The 19,529-nt window shown below is 43.3% G+C and overlaps 1 protein-coding gene and 1 non-coding gene across 7 annotated transcripts in view; one reads left to right on the top strand and one right to left on the bottom strand.

Moving 5' to 3' along the window:
• The window catches only part of IL1R1 (interleukin 1 receptor type 1), a 134,307-nt gene that overhangs the window by 83,431 nt on the left and 31,347 nt on the right, over window positions 1-19,529 (bottom strand). For 2 of the 6 annotated variants that reach the window (XM_027554755.1, XM_027554756.1), the window contains exon 1: window positions 5,679-6,134. The exons of 1 other annotated variant lie outside the window; for it this stretch is intronic. The gene's annotated coding sequence lies outside the window, so the exon portion shown is untranslated. Of the gene's footprint in view, window positions 1-5,678; window positions 6,195-19,529 lie in introns of those variants that run through there. 3 more of the 6 variants (XM_027554758.1, XM_027554762.1, XM_027554763.1) reach the window with 3 other exon arrangements.
• Window positions 4,315-4,399, top strand: LOC113901974. Its single transcript, XR_003513630.1, has one exon. It is a non-coding gene; the product is annotated as a small nucleolar RNA SNORD86 (small nucleolar RNA).

Genomic DNA, 19,529 nt, shown 5'->3' with positions numbered 1-19,529 from the left:
GGACCTACTGTACTGCACAGGGAACTCTGCTCCGTGCTACGTGGCAGACTGGATGGGAGGGGAGTTTGGGGGAGAATGGATACATGTATATGTATGGCTAAATCCCTTGGCTGTTCACTTGAAACTATCACAAAATAGTTAGTCAGCTATTAGTTGGTCAGTCAAGTCGCGTCTGACTCTTTTGCAACTCCATGGACTGTAGGCCACCAAACTCCATGGGTTTTCCTAGGCGAAGATGCTGGAGTGGGTTGCCATTTCCTTCTCCAGGGTATCTTCCCAACCCAGAGAAGGAACCCACATCTCCTGCATTGTCAGGAGGATTCCTTACCACTGAGCCACCGGGGAAGCCCATTAATAACCCATATTCAAATATAAAATAAAAAGTTAAAAAAAAAGACTCTTCCTAGATAGATATAGACAGACAGGTATATAACCAACAGGAGACTGAAACAGCTATTTCAATACCTATATATTAATACATCTACATGCATATCAATCCCCCATTGGTTCTCCAAAGAGAGAACAGATCCAGTGAGAAAGAGGTGGAAGAGACTAGTAACAGTCACCTATTGATGAGAAAGACTTGGCTGAATAACCTTTTTAAAGCCTTTTAAATTGTGTGCTATTTGTTCAAAAGCACATGAACCGTGTGTTTTTATTCATCATCCCTCAAGTCCAGCAGCCCGTGAACTCTAGAGTGAGGCTGTGTGTGAACCCCAGGCGTGCATTAACTGATGTGACTTCAGGCAAATCACATCTCTGTGCTTCCATTTCTTAATCTGCAAAGTAAGATGATAATAAGGACTCCCTCATACACAGGGCACTCAGAACCAGGGGTCCCACATTAAGGAAGTGCTCTAATGGTTATTTGCCATGATTATTACTTATCCACTGTAAGTGTCAAACCGTTGCTGAACGTGTACTTGACCCTGATTTTAACAGCTGACCACTGAGGTCAGAGTGAAATCCTGTACCCCCTATAAAGCCTTCCATACTTGTGACAAGCCCATGGGACTTGCACTCACTAAAGCCGCCATCTCCATTCTCCCGGTTCTACCCCTGGTTGGAATGCATCCGCTTCACATCCATTCAGAGCTTTCAAGTTGTACTAAGTAGAAACAGAAACCAACCCACACTAAACTAAACAAATAAAACAGTCAATGCACCCCAGGAAAAAAGCTCCGCTTTTGAATCTTCCGTAATTCCTCTTGGGGGTGGGGGGTGGGGGGGGTGATAATCATTTCCCTGGAGAGTTGGGTTAAAATGTTTCTAGCTTACTTCCGCGGATTCATTCAAAAAATGTTTATGCCCCACCTCAAAGGGTGTCAGACCCCAAACCAGGACCTGGAAAGAAAGGAACACATAAAACCAGGCTCTGCCTTTGAAAAGTTCTGACTGGGGATCAGAGCAGAGCAAGTGGATGGTGACCATGCAATGTGAGAAGACTAGCATACAACCCCATACACAAATAAGCAAGCAATAAAATAAATCCATCTTCAATGTCCCTGTGCTACTGAATCTAAGAACAAAGAAATATGTTGAAATTTAGAACTGTTAAGTTTAGAACTATTTCGACAACATCATCAAAATTTCAGCACGCAGCTCTCTGAAAACTAGACACTTTATAAGGTGAGGCTATATATAAACTTCATATTAATAACAACAGTAATAATACCATTCGGTATTTTCACTTTTTTTCTATTTAAAGAACATTCCTCTAGCCTTTCCCTTTATGTCCCCAGTTCAATCACGTGGTGGGGTGGACAGCCAGTCCTTATCTCTAAATTTAATAGATAAAAAGGAGATAAAAGATTGAGTTTGCTCTGGGTTGTTCAAATGGTAAAAAGTCAGCAAAAGCATTCAACTCCCCCACACACTCAGTGAGCTTACTAAGAGATATCAAATGAGGTCAAAGACCACAGAAATTAGGTTGGCAAAAGCTACTCTGAGTGAGGATTGCTTTGATGATGACTAACCAAAAAAAGATACAAAGCTGAACCCAAAGGGGCAGAATAGGAAGCCAGAGGTTTCACAAAAAGTTGTCCTTAAAGCAAATTAAGACAACAGAAGACTCCTTTCCAGTTATCAGATTAGAATACTTCAAAAAAAAAAAAAAAAGGTGAAAAACCCAATGCTGGTGAAAGTGTGAGAAAAAAGTGTTCATACAGTGCTGGAGGGAGTGTACATGACTAGCACTTTCCTAGATTAATTGAGTAACAGAATGGAGAGCTTTAAATATGCTGATGCCCTGGACCTCTGGGAATTATTCCAAGGAAAGAATAAGGAAGAGATGCATAGGATCCCATGCTCGTAGGGATTAACATCGTAGGATGTTAATAATAGAAAAGAAAAAACTCAAATACACCAACATGATTTAATAACTCATCTATGTCATGTGATTAAAAAGCTTTTGTAGGAAGAAGTTCATTAGCAGGACAAGACCCTCACAACATACTGCTGAAAGGCAAGAGCAGGTGATAAAACAGCATGGACAGTCCAAGCATGGTTTTTCCAAAATGTAAATGTGTTTTGAGAAAACCACACCCACCCAAACACTAACAGTATTTATCTCACAATGTTAGGTTTTTATGTTCTACCTTTTTAATTCATCTCTATATATTCTTTTTCAATTGTCCTTTTGACCATGAGCATGTGTTGTCTGTATATGTTTTTAAAGACGAGACTTAAGAAGTGGATCTTAGCCACTCCATGATCTTGCCTGAGAGTTTCATTCCTCAGCAACTTCACAGTGCCCCAAAAGGTTTGTGTGTTAAAGAATAAAAGCTGAATAATAAAGAATAATAAAAAATAAAAACTGTTGAGTAGAGACAGTCCATAGGCTTCTTTCAAAATTCCTCACAGCTTGTCAACAGATGAATAGATAAAGAAGATGTGGCGTATATATGGGTACACACAGAATAGAATTCTACTTAGCCATTAAAAGAATGAAATAATGCCATCTGTGGCCAAGTGGATGGATCTAGAGATCATACTAAGTGAAGTCAGAGAAAGACAAATACCATTTGATATCGCTGATGTGGAATATAAAAATTATACAAGTGAACTTCTTCATGGAACAAGAGAGACTCACTTACATAGAAAACAAACTTATGGTTACCAAAGGGAAAAGAGGGGAAGGATGAATTGGGAATCTGGGATTAACATATACATACTAGTATATATAAAATAACCACCAAGGACCTACTGTATAGCACTGAGAACTCTACTCAATACTCTGTAATGACCTATATGAGAAAAAAAAATCTGAAAGAGCAGCTTTATATACAATTGATTCACTTTACTGTAAACCTGAAATTAACACAGCATTGTCAATCAGCTATACACTAATAAAAATTTTTTTAAATAAAAAAATAAAATGTACTAATATCTAAGTTAACATTTAGGTTTAAAAAATGTGAAAAGTATTAAAAGTATAATAATATAAAGTAAATTAGAAAAAATATTGAAGAAACTCTAAAAAAGTACATTTTCAAATAAAGAAAATTCATCACTGCGATCAGGAAGATCAAATGATCAAAATCAAATCAGAAATGTCCCCAGTCCTTCCAAACAGCACATCTCCTCTTTCCCCAGCAACCCGCCCACCTCCAGTGGAACACAGACTTCCCCCGCCCCCAGCACACACAGGGTGGCCCCCAGGCACCTGTAGGTGGACACAGTGATTCACCAGACCACCAGTCACTCACTGCACCTTGTCAGCTGTCCTTTCCACCGTCTAGCCCTTCATATGCTCACAGCCACCGTGGAAAGTCACATTTGGCAAAAGAGCAAGAGGGAGATTTAAATTGAATTGAAAGGTTAACCTCATTTTGTTTTCTTCTTTCCTTAAACTGCTCGAATTCTGACTGACCCAACAACACTATTAGAGAGTATATGGAGGTCAAGGGTGTCCAATAAGGCTTCCCTGATAGCTCAGTTGGTAAAGAATCGACCTGCAATGCAGAAGACCCCAGTTCAATTCCTGGGTTGAGAAGATCCCCTGGAGAAGGGATACGCTACCCACTCCAGTATTCTTGGGCTTCCCTTGCGGCTCACCTGGTAAAGAATCCACCTATAATGCAGGAGACCTGGGTTCAATCCCTGGGTTGGGAAGATCTGGAGAAGGGAAAGGCTACCCACGCCAGTATTCTGGCCTAGAGAATTCCATGGATCCACAGTCCACGGGATCGCAAACAATCAGACATGACTGAGCAACTCTCACTCAATAAGACAATATGGACCATCCCCTGAGAGCCTACAGTCTCCTTACAACTTCAGGTGTAATATTTTCAACGCCTCTGAAAAAGCTTGCTCAATACAGTGCTGTCTGACCAGGACTCCCTGACCTACGCAGGCCTCTGCTCTGGAGGTGATGGCCAGTCCTGGTATCTGAGTGATTTCCTGGGCCCAGCAAACGGACTCAGTTTCCAGAGCCCAATAAAAATAAAAACCAATAAATAGCAACAATAACAAAAACCACACGCAAGTTTTCAAGATTCCATTGTAAGTCTTTGTGGAAGGAAGCATGCACAAGTCTTGATGATACAATATATTATAATCTTAAATGCAATCAGTCATGTCATTTTATAGTAATGCAATGCCCTCAGCCAAACAAGGGCTGAGATGATGCCACTCTAGAGTCGTAGAAGCATAAAGGAAAGTCATAAAGTAAGTCTTGATTCTGCCATCAGCTACAGCATTCTAAAAGGACTTTACAGGGACTTCTCTTGTGGTTGAGTGTTAAGGTTTCACCTTCCCATGCAGGAGGCGTGTGTTCCATCCCTGGTCAGGGAGCTAGGATCCTGCATGCTTTCCAGGGGAAAAGCCAAAGCATTAAACAGAATCAATATTGTAACAAATTTAAAAAACAATTTTTTTAAAAAAAAAGGGCATTACAATATCCTTCACTTAAACCTCATGATGTATATGACTGTGTGTGTTAGTCACTTAGTTATGTTCGACTCTTTGCGACCCCATGGACTGTAGCCCACCAGGCTCCTCTGTCCATGGAATTCCCCAGGCAAAAATACTGGAGTGGGTTGCCGTTTCCTTCTCCAGGAGATCTTCCCAACCCAGGGATGGAACCCAGGTCTCCTGCATTACAAGCAGACTCTTTACCATCTAAGCCACCAGAGAAGCCTTTGCTGGCTAAGAGGAAGTATATAGTCATATATCTCCCACATATTTCTTAATCTTCCATAGAATAAAACATATGTAATCATAGATGGGGCTTCCCAGGCGGCTCAGTGGTAAAGAACCTGCCTGCTAATGCAGGAGATGCAGCCTTGATCCCCAGGTCAGCAAGATTCCCTGGAGAAGGAAATAGGAACCCATTCCTGTATTCTTGCCTGGGAAACCCATGGACAGAGGAGCCTGGCGGGCTACAATCTGCGGGGTTGCAAAGAGTCGGACGCATCTGAGCGACTATAACAACAGCAGCAATCACAGGTGATCTATTAGTAGGGCTCACAGGCACACTCAGGGTTTTAAATATGCCTACAGAGCCACATAACACTAAGAAATCCTTCACATCTTGTTTTAAAAAACAGCACAATGCTGTCAGTTTTATCAGACTCCATTCCTCCTTCCTAAATACTTCAGCGTATAAGTAAACAAAGGGAAAAGGAGGGGGGGGGGGATGCAGAAACAAAAGCTAACATGCAAATCCATCATCTTACCCACTCCTTTCCTCGCGACTGGAGGCTGCGGGAACCGCTGGCTCCACCAGAGGCGGTAACTCAGGCTCAGCCCGCGGCGTTTCTTTTCCCACCTGTGAAGCCCGCTGAACTGACGGTGGTTATTAAAAACAAGAGTGCATCTCGAAAATCAGCCCTGAATGGGGTTGCTGATGGCGGTTTTCTTTTTCTAGAGAGCTCCAGGGCTGCTCAGCACACAGGAGGGCGAGGCCTCACAGCTTGTCAGAAGACCCAGCTGTGCAGAGGCCGGGCGAAAGGAGAAAGTGGGCTCCAATGACGCCTGTTAGGGCTTTAATCCTCAGCTGTGACACATGGAGGGAGCTATGAACAGGAAACTCAGAGCTGGGCAGCCAGCCAGAAACATTCAGAAAACGTGCCAAGCCCTTTCGAAATACCACACTCTCCACTGAACACTCACTGCTAACAGTTCACAGGCTGTCTCTCTTCTCAAGTGACAGAGCCATAGACCCGGGCCGGGCTGGCCCGCAGACATCCAGTCTGTCAGAGTTCCCGTCATCAGAGTCTGAACCAGTCAAAGCCAGGCCTGGATCTCCCACCTCCTCCCTCTTCTCCTCCAGATCCTCCTCCTAACAACATCCACAGATGTGAGCTCCCAGCGATACCGAAGGACCCTTCCTTCAAGCTTGTGTATGTTTCAGATGGAGGATCTCTTCCTAATGCACCCACTGCCTCTGCCACATGCCCTGGGGACCCTGCAGGGATCTCTTGAAGCATCCAGGAGGGGAGGAGACCCACTGGTCATCCCTGGACTCAGGGGGATTAGGGGAGATGGGGTCCCAGCCCAAGCCTCTGGCTCCCACTTGGAGCCGCTTGATCCCATCCATGAGAGAGGGGGCTGCCGAACCCCTCCTCTGACTGTCTCTCAGGGGCCCCCCTGCACCCCACACCTGGATTCATGTTCTCAACACAACCCAGGTCCCACCTATCAGAGCCCTACTCATAGTCTGAAACACAAAGGCCAAACTAGCCAAAGCTTATATTCTGGTACCCAAGGCCCACCCCCAGCAGGCTCTGCACACTTCTCCACCTTGTCCCCACTGCCCTTCAGAAGAATTCTCTGTGCCCACACAGATGGGCCACCACTGACTCCAGAAGACAATGTTCAGGGACTTCCCTGGTGGTCCAATGGTTAAATACTTTGCCTCCCAATGCAGGAGTGTGGGTTTGATCCCTGGTTAGGGAACTAAGACCCCACATGCCTTGCGGCCAAAAAACCAACACATAAACAACAGAAGCAATATTGTAACAAATTTAATAGACTGTAAAAATGGTCCACATTAAAAAAAAATCTCTTAAAAAAAGGCAACGTTCAAATGGCATGGGTTCTGCAGCTACCCTCCTGACCCGACTCCCCTTCTCCTCTTGAATGTGATGCCCTTTCAGACACAACACTCCCCCCTCCTCCTTGACCCCCTCTCCCCACATTTCCGGTCTTCACCAAGGTTCATGTAGGAGTACCCCCTTCCACATCTTGGGTGATGCCCGATGCTCTAAACCCATGGTTCCACTCCCTAAAAATAACAGAGACGCCAAGAGTGGGCACTTACCATGCATCAGGTGCATTTCTAGGAACGTTTGATTCTTTCAGCCCATTTTACAGATCAGGCAACTGAGGCACAGAAAAGGCAAACGCTTTCCCTGAGATCCCTCAGCCAGGTAGGGTGGAGCCTGGGTGGAGTCCAATCTGGCCTCACTCTTTCTTTCCAGGCACCTGTGCTGTTTATTTGGGAACAGGGAGTATGTACTCAGAGAGGGTGCAATTTCCTCACCCTTCTCGATAGCCGTTCCAGAAGGGCTTCCCAGAATCCTTTCCCAGGCTAGGTAATTACAAGTAGCTGTGATTAATTGGTAGTTTAATGAGCTTTAATTGAGAGACCAAATGGTCCACCTGAACTTCAGTGGACTGGGCTTTCAACATTAGGAAATAAACAGAATAGTCTTGAGGTTAAGGCAACATGCTTGTAGTCCAGGGGTCCCTAACCTCTGGGATCTACTGCCTGATGATCTGAGGTGGAGCTGATGTAAGAATAACAGAAATAGAGTGCACAAAAAGTGTAACATGCTTGAACCTTCCTAAACCATCCCCTACAACCCACAGTTGGTGGAAAAATTGTCTTCCACAAAAGCAGTTCCTACCCTGGTGCCAAAAAGGTTGGGGACCACTCCTGCAGAAGTTTCACTGACATTTTTAACCTATCTTAATGGGTGCATCCAGGCCCTGGACATCTGGTGCATGAACGGACTGCTAAAGACATAACCTCACTCAAAGAGCTGAGATGCCCTGATGAGAAGAGCCGACTCATTGGAAACGACCCTAAGGCTGGGAAAGATTGAGGGCAGGAGGAGAAGCGGACAACAGGGGACGAGATGGTTGGATAGCACCATTGACTCAATGAACATGAATCTGAGCAAACTCTGAGAGACAGTGGAGGAAAGGCAACTGTGGGGTGGCATAGAGTCAGGCACAACTAAACGACTGAACAGCAACAACCTTCAAAGGTCTAGGGTGAGGAGGGGCAGGGAGAAGTCCCCACCCTTCCTCCAACGTGGAGTAGCTGAGGTTTCAGGGACCTGATCAACCCCCAGCTCCAGAGGCAGCCCTACTGATCTGAGTCATTAGATCTTCAGAAATACTCTAGTACCTTCTAGGCTGCTGGCCAGGTCCTATAAATGCTGGAGGTGAATGACATTTCACTGAAGAGATGTTTCTGGCTCCCACTAGGGGCAAGACCCTCCCTATGCTCTTTGGTAGAACAACAGCAACAAAATCAGGAAGACCCAGCTTTTGTCCCTAAGAAACTTACTACCCGGCTGATGGGGAGGCCGTGGATGAGACACTAACAGGCTTAACCCACTGTAGGTATTGATATTTGCCTCCCAAAACAGGAGTTTGTTTTCCCAATTTTTCCCTAATCAGTTCATCTTTATTCAACACTTAGTGGAGAGGAAAGATTTTTGTTTCCAGGACGTTTCTGATCCTCTTTTCCACTCCAGACAACATCTCCCTTCCTCCTGCTCACTTCTCAGCAAGGAGACACACACACACATGCACACACACATACACACTCCCGACTGGGTTTTGTAAGTTGCTTAGTCCCCCCCGCCCCACAGAGTTCAGGGGGAAAAATTAGTCATACCGGGCAATAACAATCCAATACCAGAAGTTTACGGAAAATCCCCAAACTCCAGGATCCTTTATAAAGGCTGGAGCTCAGAACTCACTGAGCAAAACCTGGAGCATTTACCATGAAAACTCTCGAAGACATCACTAGGATACAATTTTATCAGCAACATGGCCTTTGCAGAACTCTGGAGCGCCGTATTTCTACTTCATAGGTCAGAAATAACTCATATCTTCCCCCCGAATACTTCTACGGAAAAGTTTACACGTTCAGAATGAATCTGCATTTAAGAATACCTGGAATGTGGCTATAATCCATGTGCTTCACGTGTTTCCTTAATCCATGTGTCGTCCACATGTTCCCTACATATCAAAATTGATGAGAATGGAGAATGCAGAAAAGCATGGGAATGTGCATGTGCACGCATACACACGTGTGTGTGCCTGTGCAAGCATGTCCAGACCTGGAATCTGACCTCACCTCTCCTGCCATGTACTACGGGTCCTTAAGAAAGGATGGGAACCCTGTTTTACTAGGTTCAGCAATTTTGTAGTTAATTTGGTAATTAAACAGACACCTCCCTGGGCCCCAGGAGACCTGGTAAAAGGGCCTGCTTTAACTTCATGGGGGACTTAAGATGGCTCAGATGGTAAAGAATCTCCCCACAGTGCAGGAGACCTACGTTCAGTCCCTGGATAGGAAAGATCCCCTGGAGGAGAAAATGGCAACCCACTCCAGGATTCTTGCCTGGCGAATTCCACAGACAGAGGAGTCTGGCGGGCTACAGTCCATGGGGTCATAACAACTGAGCGACTGACACTTTTAATTTCACGAAGGTGGCTTTGAGGAGTCAATTTCACTTCCCTGGACTTCAGTTTCTACCTCTGGGAAAAAATACAGCGTAATCTAAATCCATGCTACACAAAGTGTGGCCACCAGCCAGGGCGGGCATCGTCAGGAAATATGCTAGAAATGCAGATTCGCAGGCCCTGCCTCAGAACAACTGACTCAGAATTAGCATTTTAATAAGATTCCCACGTGATTTGCGGGTGCACGGTAAAGTTTGGGCAGCACCGGTCCAAACGTTCTCTGAAGTGCCTTCCAGAGCCACATTTTGTTAGTTTAACCTCTGTCCCTTTCAGCTAGAGCATCAACATGCCATGGCCAACGGCTGCCCATGACCTTTGTGGTCAGGCCCTGGGAGGATCTGGTCAGAAGCCTGCAGGCTGACTTCACTCCCATTCCAGGCAATGACACACAAAAAGTCAGATCATCTCCATGACTGTCCCAGACCGCTAAGTCACACTCTGTCTTCCAGCTTCCTACCAAGCCTCTTAGGAAAAGGCCACCCCTTAGTACTTCCTACCTCCAGACAGCTCCCACAGCCATCACTGGGTCTCAGGGGTTGTGCAAGCAAAGATTAGTGAACAGGAAAAATGCCAGATGGATTATTACAGTGACTGTCTTCAGCACTTAATGGAGCCATGATAACTAAGACGAAGAATAAGCCAAGCCTCAGGAAGCTCACCAAATCTCCTGTTTGATGGGGCTATGATGAGGCGATTAGGCAAAGTGTGAATGTGTATATTAGTCACTCAATCTTGTCCAACTTTTTGAGAGCCCATGAACTGTAGCCCACAGGGCTCCTCTGTCCATGGGTTTCTCCAGGCAAGAATACTGAAATGGGTTGCCATTTCCTGGTCCAGGGGATCTTCCCCATCCAGGGATCCAACCTGGGTCTCCTGCATTGCAAGCAGATTCTTTATGTCTGAGCTACCAGGGAAGCTCCATTAAGCAGAATACTGCAAATTTAATGAAGCAGGACTTCATGAAAGCATTTCAAATCTCTTTCTTTTGAGCAAGATGAAGAATGCAGTTAGCAGAGTTGAATTCTTCTGTTGCACACTTCATGACACATGGGTTAATTTGAAGAGGGGTCACCAATGGAAAACCTCGGGCACTGCATTTGGTTCTTCCCATGAAAGCGGCTGCCAGGCTGGGTGTGGTCACCCTCCAGCTGTAATAAGTCAAGAGAGGAGACAGGGTGGATGGAAGGAATACATTTCCTCCACACACCCACAAAAAGCAAATTCAAGATTAAAAAGCAAAGCTGAAATCTGAAATCAAAAAAGAAGAAAAAAAAATTACCAAGTGAGCATTAGCCAAAAGAACCAGAGAGTATGGAAGTGGATGTTGATAACATTCCTGGGGGTCATGAATGCAGACGAGAGAGGGCTACAGGGGCCTCCCCAGTGATTCCGTGGTTAAGAACCTGCCTTGCAATGCAGGGGACATGGGTTTGATTCCTGGTCAGGGAACTAAGAACCCACAGACTGCCAGCAACTAAACCTGCAAGTCGTAACTTTGGAAGCCCACGTGCTTTAGAGCCCACGTGCCACACCTGCTGAGCCCATGTACCACAGCTAGAGAGTCTGCGCTCTACAACGAACATCTCGCACACCACAACTAAGACCCAATGCACCCAAATAAATAAATATTAGAACAAAATGAGAGAGAGAGGGAGCCACAAACCTGAGCCAGAGGTTGGGAAGGGAACTGGGAGCTGCAGAGCAAGTTCTTACAACATAAAGGCACTCTCACCACATGATGGGAGATGCAGACTTAAAATCTGAATTCACGGAGTGAGTGAATCAGGACCCTGAAGACCCCATGAAGATGGAACCAGAGGCCAAATCTAACAATATAAAATGTTATAGAGACAAATCTAAAGTCCTGTTCTTACTTCCCAAACCTAATTTCGTAAGTACAGGACAAGACACACAAAAAGCAAAATCATGGGTGGCAGACAAAACCAGACAGATGTCGGGGTCCTGGTCGACTGAGCCCTTAGTTCAGTGGACCCTTTATTTTTTTAAGTTCAGTTAACCCTTGGTTGACTGAACCCTTAGAACATCTTTGAACCCTTCATGTGATGGGAGAAACAAGCTCAGCTGCCCTGGTGGAAGCTTAACTTCTAATACAAGGGAGGGTGGTCACTCTTTGTGCCCCAGACCCTAACACAGAGACGGAACTAAGACAATGGAACAGAACTTTCTGGAGGCCTGTCTAAGACCCAATGCAACGTACCATCTACTTTGTAACAACAGAACTCTCCGCAATGAAATGAGTCAATCCACAGAGGGTGTGCTGCCCCATCCCGGAAGTGCTCAAGCAGAGGCACCTGTGTGGTCAGGAGCATCTCACAGGAGCCACTCGGTCACCGCTACTTGGCCGTCTGATTTTACATTCAGCTTGTGGGTTGTTCCCTGTGGTTTTGTTTTGCTCTCGTGGCAAATCAGCATGCTGAGCCGGGCATTTTCTCATCATTCACATGTTGAAATAGGAAACCAGGGCCAGCAGGGACAAATCCCAAACTAGAATTCAGATCTGGAGACCTTAAAACCTTTCCTGGTTACTCTCTCCCAATGCCTGGTTATAATTTCTGTGCTTTTTTGGACACAGTTTTCAGTTCTTCCAGTGAATGAGGAAGTCACTGCTTTTAACAAGGTAAGGTGAAATATTTACCATGTGTCAAGTTCTAAATATGAGTCACAGCCCAGCAAATGTGCCCAACTAATCGTACCATTAAATTTTACGAGAAAACACTGTCTTCGGTTGTTCTTTGACACAAGTTAACTAGTGTCATAAGTGTGTAGGAAGGTTCAGTCATTCCAATTAGTACAGATTTTTAAAACATTTTGTTATTAAAAAAATATAACCATGATACAGAAAATAATAAGGAAAAAAGCGAAGACTCAACATTCCTCCTGATGTTGCTACCAAATTCTCATCACTGTTAGTTAACATTTTGGAATATTCCCATCTACTCCTTTTTTCTTCTAGGCACATATATCTTTGTAATCTCTTTTAATATTATATCACAAGTGGTTTTATGTTATTACCTGACTTTCATAACTATTGTTTTTAGTGCCACATACTGCATGTCACCTCTTATTCTGACACTTTGCCCCTTTTCCACAATCTTGATGGTGTCTATGGTTTTCACTTTACATTCAAGAAGAAAGAAGATTTTATCCACACATTTTGTTTTAAAAGTCTGGATGAGGGGGTGAGGGGGGAGGGATAAATTAAGAATTTGGGATTAACATATACACAGTCATATATAAAATAGATCATCAAAAGGACCTGCTGCTGCTTCTGCTGCTAAGTCGCTTCAGTCGTGTCCGACTCTGTGCAACCCCATAGACGGAAGCCCACCAGGCTCCCCCATCCCTGGGATTCTCCAGGCAAGAACACTGGAGTGGGTTGTCATTTCCTTCTCCAATGCATGAAAGTGTAAAGTTAAAGTGAAGTTGCTCAGTCATGTCCGACTCTTGGCGACCGCATGGACTGCAGCCCACCAGGCTCCTCTGTCCATGGGATTTTCCAGGCAAGAGTACTGGAGTAGGGTGCCATTGCCTTCTCCGTCAAAAGGACCTACTACATAGCAAAGGGAGCTCTACTCAATATTTTGTGATAACCTATAAGGGAAAAGACTGTGAAAAGGAATATATATGTATATATGTATAAATGCATCATTTTGTGGTACACTTGAAATTAACACATTATAAATAAATTATACTTCAGTAAAAAAATCATTTAAAAAATAGATAAACAAGGACCTACTGTATAATAACATGGAACTTGACTCAATATCTTGTAATAATCTATAAGGGAAAATATTCTGAAAAAGAGTATATATATACACATGTATATATGTATACACACACACATACATACATACACGTATTAACTGAATCACTTTACTATACATTTGAAACTAACAGAACATTGTAAATTAACTATACTTCAATAAAAAGAGAGGAAATTAAAAAATAAAAGTCCAAGTAGCATCTCCATGGCACTCACAGTGGTTATTTGGAAAGGAAAGCATTGTAATAATACAGGCTTGATTTCATATTTATGTTTTTCTGGTGTGCTATAGATATTTTACTAAAAGTCTGCATATTTCCTTGTAGAAACTTTAAAAATCTGTAGACTATGACGTTACAGACTCAGTGACTACAAATGGAACACTTACGCACCCCTAACCCTTCTGTAGCTGCCACTGAAAATGTCCACAAGCACCGCGGCATACAGTGCAAGGAAAACAACAGAACACGCGGACTGCTTTAAATATAACAGCCATCGTCATCAAATGCACTAGGAGGTGTGCGCGCGTGTGTGAGGCCAGAAAGCATCATTTCCCGAGCTTGCTTGCCTGTGCCTGTCAGTTGTGTCCGACTCTTGGCAACCCCATGGACTGTAGCCTGCCAGGCTCCTCTGTCCATGGAATTCACCAGGCAAGAATCCTAGAGTGGGTTGCTATTTCCTACCCCAAGGGATCTTCCCAACTCAGGGATAGAACCCAGGTCTCCTGCATTGCAGGCAGATCCTGCACCACTAGGGAAGCCCTTTCCATGCTTATTAGACCTATATCCTCCTAGATAAAGATTTCAGGAGCAAAAAAACATTAATTTTCCAGCTTACTGCAAATATGGTTTCAATTATAGAAATCATAAAACGGTCTAAACATAGCTATAAGCTAACAAAAAGCTTGCGAGTCTACTCAGTTTTTAACTCAGTACCGAATCCTGTTCTTCTAGAAGCAGTGCTCCTTAGAAGTCAGTTCATAATTATCTTTTTTTTCTTTTTTCTTGTCTAATTTTTTATTTTATGAAAGTATGATAACATTTACAGGAGACTTAGAAAATACAGAACAAGGTTATATATTGTTTCACTACATCAATTCATAATTACTATTGTACAGCAGAAATTAACACATTGTAAAGCAATTATCCTCCAATTTAAAGAAAGAAAAGCAAAAAAAAAAAATACTTTAAACAATGTAAATGACATGTGAACAGCTGTAAACACAATATAAATATAAATAGCTATGTAAATAGTTTCCAGGATATAGCAAATTCAAATTTTCCTTTTTGGGAAAAACAAAGTCAGTCAATCTCCTAACTATCCCCAGCCCCCTCACTGTTGAGGAATCCTTACTATTAATAATCATGTTCTCGAAAGCGATGCTTCCTTTTCAGTTTTTCTTTCGGACACCCTTGCATCAGCTTCTCTAAAAAATCCGAGTGCTTATTGTCTAAGGGGTGGTTCTGCACAGCTATTCTCACCATATTCTCCACTTTGTATCACCAAGAGAGGAGAGGAAAGGCCGTTACTGGAGAGAAGAATCTGGGGTCTGAGTCTGACACCAATGGCCATGTGCTGTCCACAGGGCTCCTTTCCCCACAACCACTGCCCTGTGTTAAGGCAAGTACGGGGTGAAATGACCCGTAAGAGGTTCTGAGAAATTCAGAGACTATGATTCATTTACTTCTCAGTCTATGCTTAGGATGTGAGCTCACTGCTGAGGCTCAGCTCTCCCTTTGACCAGCTGTGTGGCCCTGAGCAAGTTTTCTAACCTGTCTGTTTCTTGGTTTTACATCTATAAAACAGCAACGATATTTGTATGTTCTTCATTGCACTATGGAGCATTTAGAGTGAAGTCATGTACACACTGCTATATTTAGGACAGATAGCCAACAAGGACCTACTGTATAACACATACATGGAACTCTGCTCAATATTATGCACCAGTCTGGATGGGAGGGGGATTTAGGGGAGGATCAGTTCATTCGCTCAGTCATGTCTGACTCTTTGCGACCCCATGGACTGCAGCACACCAGGCTTCCCTGTCTGTCACCAATCCCCAGGCCTGCTCAAACTCATGTCCATCGAGTCGGTGATGCCATCCAACCATCTCATCCTCTGTCATCCCCTTCTCCTCCCACCCTCAATCTTTCCCAGCATCAGGGCCTTTCCCAAGGAGTCAGCTCTTCGCATCAGGTGGCCATAGTATTGGAGTTTCAGTTTCAGCATCAGTCCTTCCAATGAATACTCAGGACTGATTTCCTTTAGGGTGGACTGGTTTGATATCCTTGCTGTCCAAGGAAATCTCAAGAGTCTTCTCCAATACCACAGTTCAAAAGGATCAATCCTTCTTTATTATCAGGCTTCCTTATGGCCCAACTCTCACAACCATACATGACTACCGGAAAAACCATAGCTTTGACTAGACAGACTTTTGTCAGCAAAGTGACGTCTCTGCTTTTTAATACGCTATCTAGGTTGGTCATAGCTTTTCTTCCAAGGAGCAAGCATCTTTTAATTTCATGAATGTATAAGTGTGGCTGAGTCCCTTTGCTGTTCACCTGAAACCACCACAACATTGTTAATCGGCTATACCCCAGTACAAAATGTTTTTGGTGTTAAAAATAAAATATCCCAAAGGAGTGAGATAATACATGTAAAGCACTTAGAATAGTAGCTGGTGCATGCAATTATTTAGTTATTTGTAATTTTCTTTGTTCTTTATTTAAAAAACAATGTGCCACAGAAATAAAATGAAAACAAAATTTTCCTTCAGGAGCATCTGACTCAGTGAACCATCTCCATCTACTCTGTAGCCCTTTCTTTCTGTCTCTCTGAGCCCTTCTGTATTCTGCATCCTCATTCTCTTCCTAACTTCTAGCTACCAAGACTCCCAGGAATCACAGCTGCCAAGCCAAGTCAGGCTCTTCGTCCACCTCTTTGCCTCAACCCTCCCCGCTCTGGGAGGATCAGTGTGACTCTATGATCAGCTGAGCTCTGCCCTAGCTTGATCAAGTTTACCCACCCACAGAGTACTTCCCCTGCGGTTGTTCAGCACTTCCCTATCGCAAACTTGTATCAAATACTGAATTGGTCTAAGAATACAGATTTAAAAACTCCACTTTCAGGAACCCTACAGTCAAAGACAGTAGGATGTGGGCCAGAGGGCTGTCCTGAGGATGTTCAGTTCAGTCGCTCAATCGTGTCCAACTCTTTGCGACCCCATGAACTGCAGCACACCAGGCCTCCCTGTCCATCACCAACTCCTGGAGTTTACTCAAACTCACGTCCATTGAGTCAGTGACGCCATCCAACCATCTCATCCTTTGTCGTCCCCTTCTCCTCCTGCCCTCAATCTTTCCCAGCATCAGGGTCTTTTCAAATGAGTCGGTTCTTCGCATCAGGTGGCCAAAGTATTGGAGTTTCAGCTTCAGTATCAGTCCTTCCAATGAATATTCAGGACTGATTTCCTTTCAGATCGACTGGTTGGACCTTCTTGCAGTCCAAGGGACTCTCAAGAGTCTTCTCCAACACCACAGTTCCAAAACATTAATTCTTCAACATTCAGCTTTCTTTATGGTCCAACTCTCACATTTATACATGACTACTGGAAAAACCATAGCCTTGACTAGATGGACCTTTGTTGACAAAATAATGTCTCTGCTTTTTAATATGCTGTCTAGGTTGGTTATAACTTTCCTTCCAAGGAGTAAACGTCTTTTAATTTCATGGCTGCAGTCACCATCTGCAGTGATCTTGGAGCCCAGAAAAATAAAGTCAACCACTGTTTCCACTGTTACCCCATCTATCTGCCATGAAGTGATGGGACCAGATGCTGTGATCTTAGTTTTCTGAATGTTGAACTTTAAGCCAACTTTTTCACTCTCCTCTTTCACTTTCATCAAGAGGCTCTTTTGTTCTTCTTCACCTTCTGCCATAAGGATGGTGTCATCTGCATATCCAATGTGAGTGGGGGTGGGGGGCAATCAGCACAAAATCAACTTGGCTATCTGAGCACCCCTTCCAGCTCCCCCACAGGCTCACTCCACACCCACATGTCCCCCTAACTCTCACCACGAGGCACAATTATTAACACTCCCTCAGCCCATCCATACAGGCATCATAATTCTTTTACTGTCATTGTTTCTTCACATTTGATTCTTTAAATAACCAGTGAATATTGACTTGCTGTAAGTCTCTTCAGTCATATCTGGCTCTTTTGCGACCCCATGGACTGTAGCCCACCAGGCTCCTCTGTCCATGGGATTTTGCAGACAAGAACATTGGAGTGGGTTGCCATTTCCTTCTCCAGGGGATCTTCCCAACCCAGGGATCGAACCTGGGTCTCATTATGTCTCCTGCATTGGCAAGCGGGTTCTTTACCACTAGTACCACCTGGGAAGCCCAAATATTGGCTTGATTTTACCTTAAAAATCTTTCTTCTAGAGAGGTGGGAAGAAAAGAGACTATCTGTTCAGTCATCATTAACATTTTATACGACAGAAGGTTGACGCTATATATATATATATATATATATAATCATATATAAATTATATGCACATATAAAGTCAGACACAACTGAAGTGACTTCGCACACATACAAATATTGATGTATTGAATGGCTTATATGAAAAGCCAATGACCAGAGATTCCCACCAAATTGACTTAGGACCCCTTCTGCCAATAGACTGAGGACAAAGATTTCAACCACACAGGATGAAGAATAAGATGAAAAGCATAGCATCTCACACAAAAAGGTAGAACTCACAAAGGATTAAAACTTTCTAAAAGTACGAACTCATGAAAGATAACCCTAGAGGCAAAGAGCAGAGAAAACTGGTTGTCTCAGTCTTGTCTCTAGGTGATGGCTGACAAAGAATTGGCATCACCCATGAAAACATGTGCCCTCTGACACAGCTTTGTAGTGAGTTAGAGCCTGATTTTACACACTTTTATATGCTTTGAAAAGGCATAAGGCAATTTTAGCAGTCCTAAGTCTCTTGGCTGAAGAAATTAAATAATCTCTGGAGGAAGACACTAGAAACAAGCCTCAAAAAACTTTCACTGATAGATGTCAAACAAACATGACTTCACAACCGAAAATCTAAACATAAAAGTACATAAGCTTTTAAGCATTGACAGAAGAAAAAGAAGAACCAGGCTGACAAAAGGAGAGAAAAACCTTAAACTATTGAATGATCAGACATGGAATATAAAACAAATATATTTATATATGGCCTTTCCTGGTGGTTCAGATGGTAAGGAATCTGCCTGCAATGAAGGAGATGCAGGTTCAATCCCTGGGTTGAAAAGATCCTCTGGAGGAAGAAATGGCAACCCCCTCCAATATTCTTGCCTGGAGAATCCCATGGACAGAGGAGCCTGGTGGGCTACAGTCCATGGGGTCACAAAGAGTCAGACATGACTGAGCAACTGACACTTTCACTTTCATATATACGTGTGTGTGTGTGTGTGTGTTTTAAAAACTGAAAGAGAAACAAAACATAGTAAGGGGCAAAAGAATATAAAAAATAGGCAGACTAAAAGAAGACACATGTACTATTTAATAAAACTGATTCTGAAATGAGGCTGTAAGTTTAGAACAAATTTCAAATTATTGGTATCAGACACAGACCCTATTTTCTTACTACAATGCAATTAAAGTGAGAATAACAAAGACACACATATTTGGAAATGTAAACACACACTGCTACCTAACTTATGGTAATAGCAGAAATTATAATATACTTAAAATTAAATCACACTTTTTCAAAACTACATATCAAAACTAACAGTATAAAGGGGCAATTTTTTACTTTAAGATTATATATTTGAAAAAAGGTTCAAAGTAGTAAACTCAAGCTGCCAGGTTTCTTTGTCCATGGAATTCTCCAGGCAAAAATACTGGAGTGTGTAGCCATTCCCTTCTTCAGGGGATCTTCTTGACCCAGAGATCGAACCTGGGTCTCCTGCATTGCAGGCAGATTCTTTACTATCTGAAACACCAGGGAAGCCCCAAAATAACTTTTAAAGAATA

Source organism: Bos indicus x Bos taurus, chromosome 11 (assembly GCF_003369695.1).
Source record: "Bos indicus x Bos taurus breed Angus x Brahman F1 hybrid chromosome 11, Bos_hybrid_MaternalHap_v2.0, whole genome shotgun sequence".
In the NCBI taxonomy this organism is placed as follows: domain Eukaryota; kingdom Metazoa; phylum Chordata; class Mammalia; order Artiodactyla; family Bovidae; genus Bos; species Bos indicus x Bos taurus.
The sequence above is the reverse complement of the archived record's forward strand: the minus strand, read 5'-3'. Positions and strand labels throughout refer to the sequence as shown.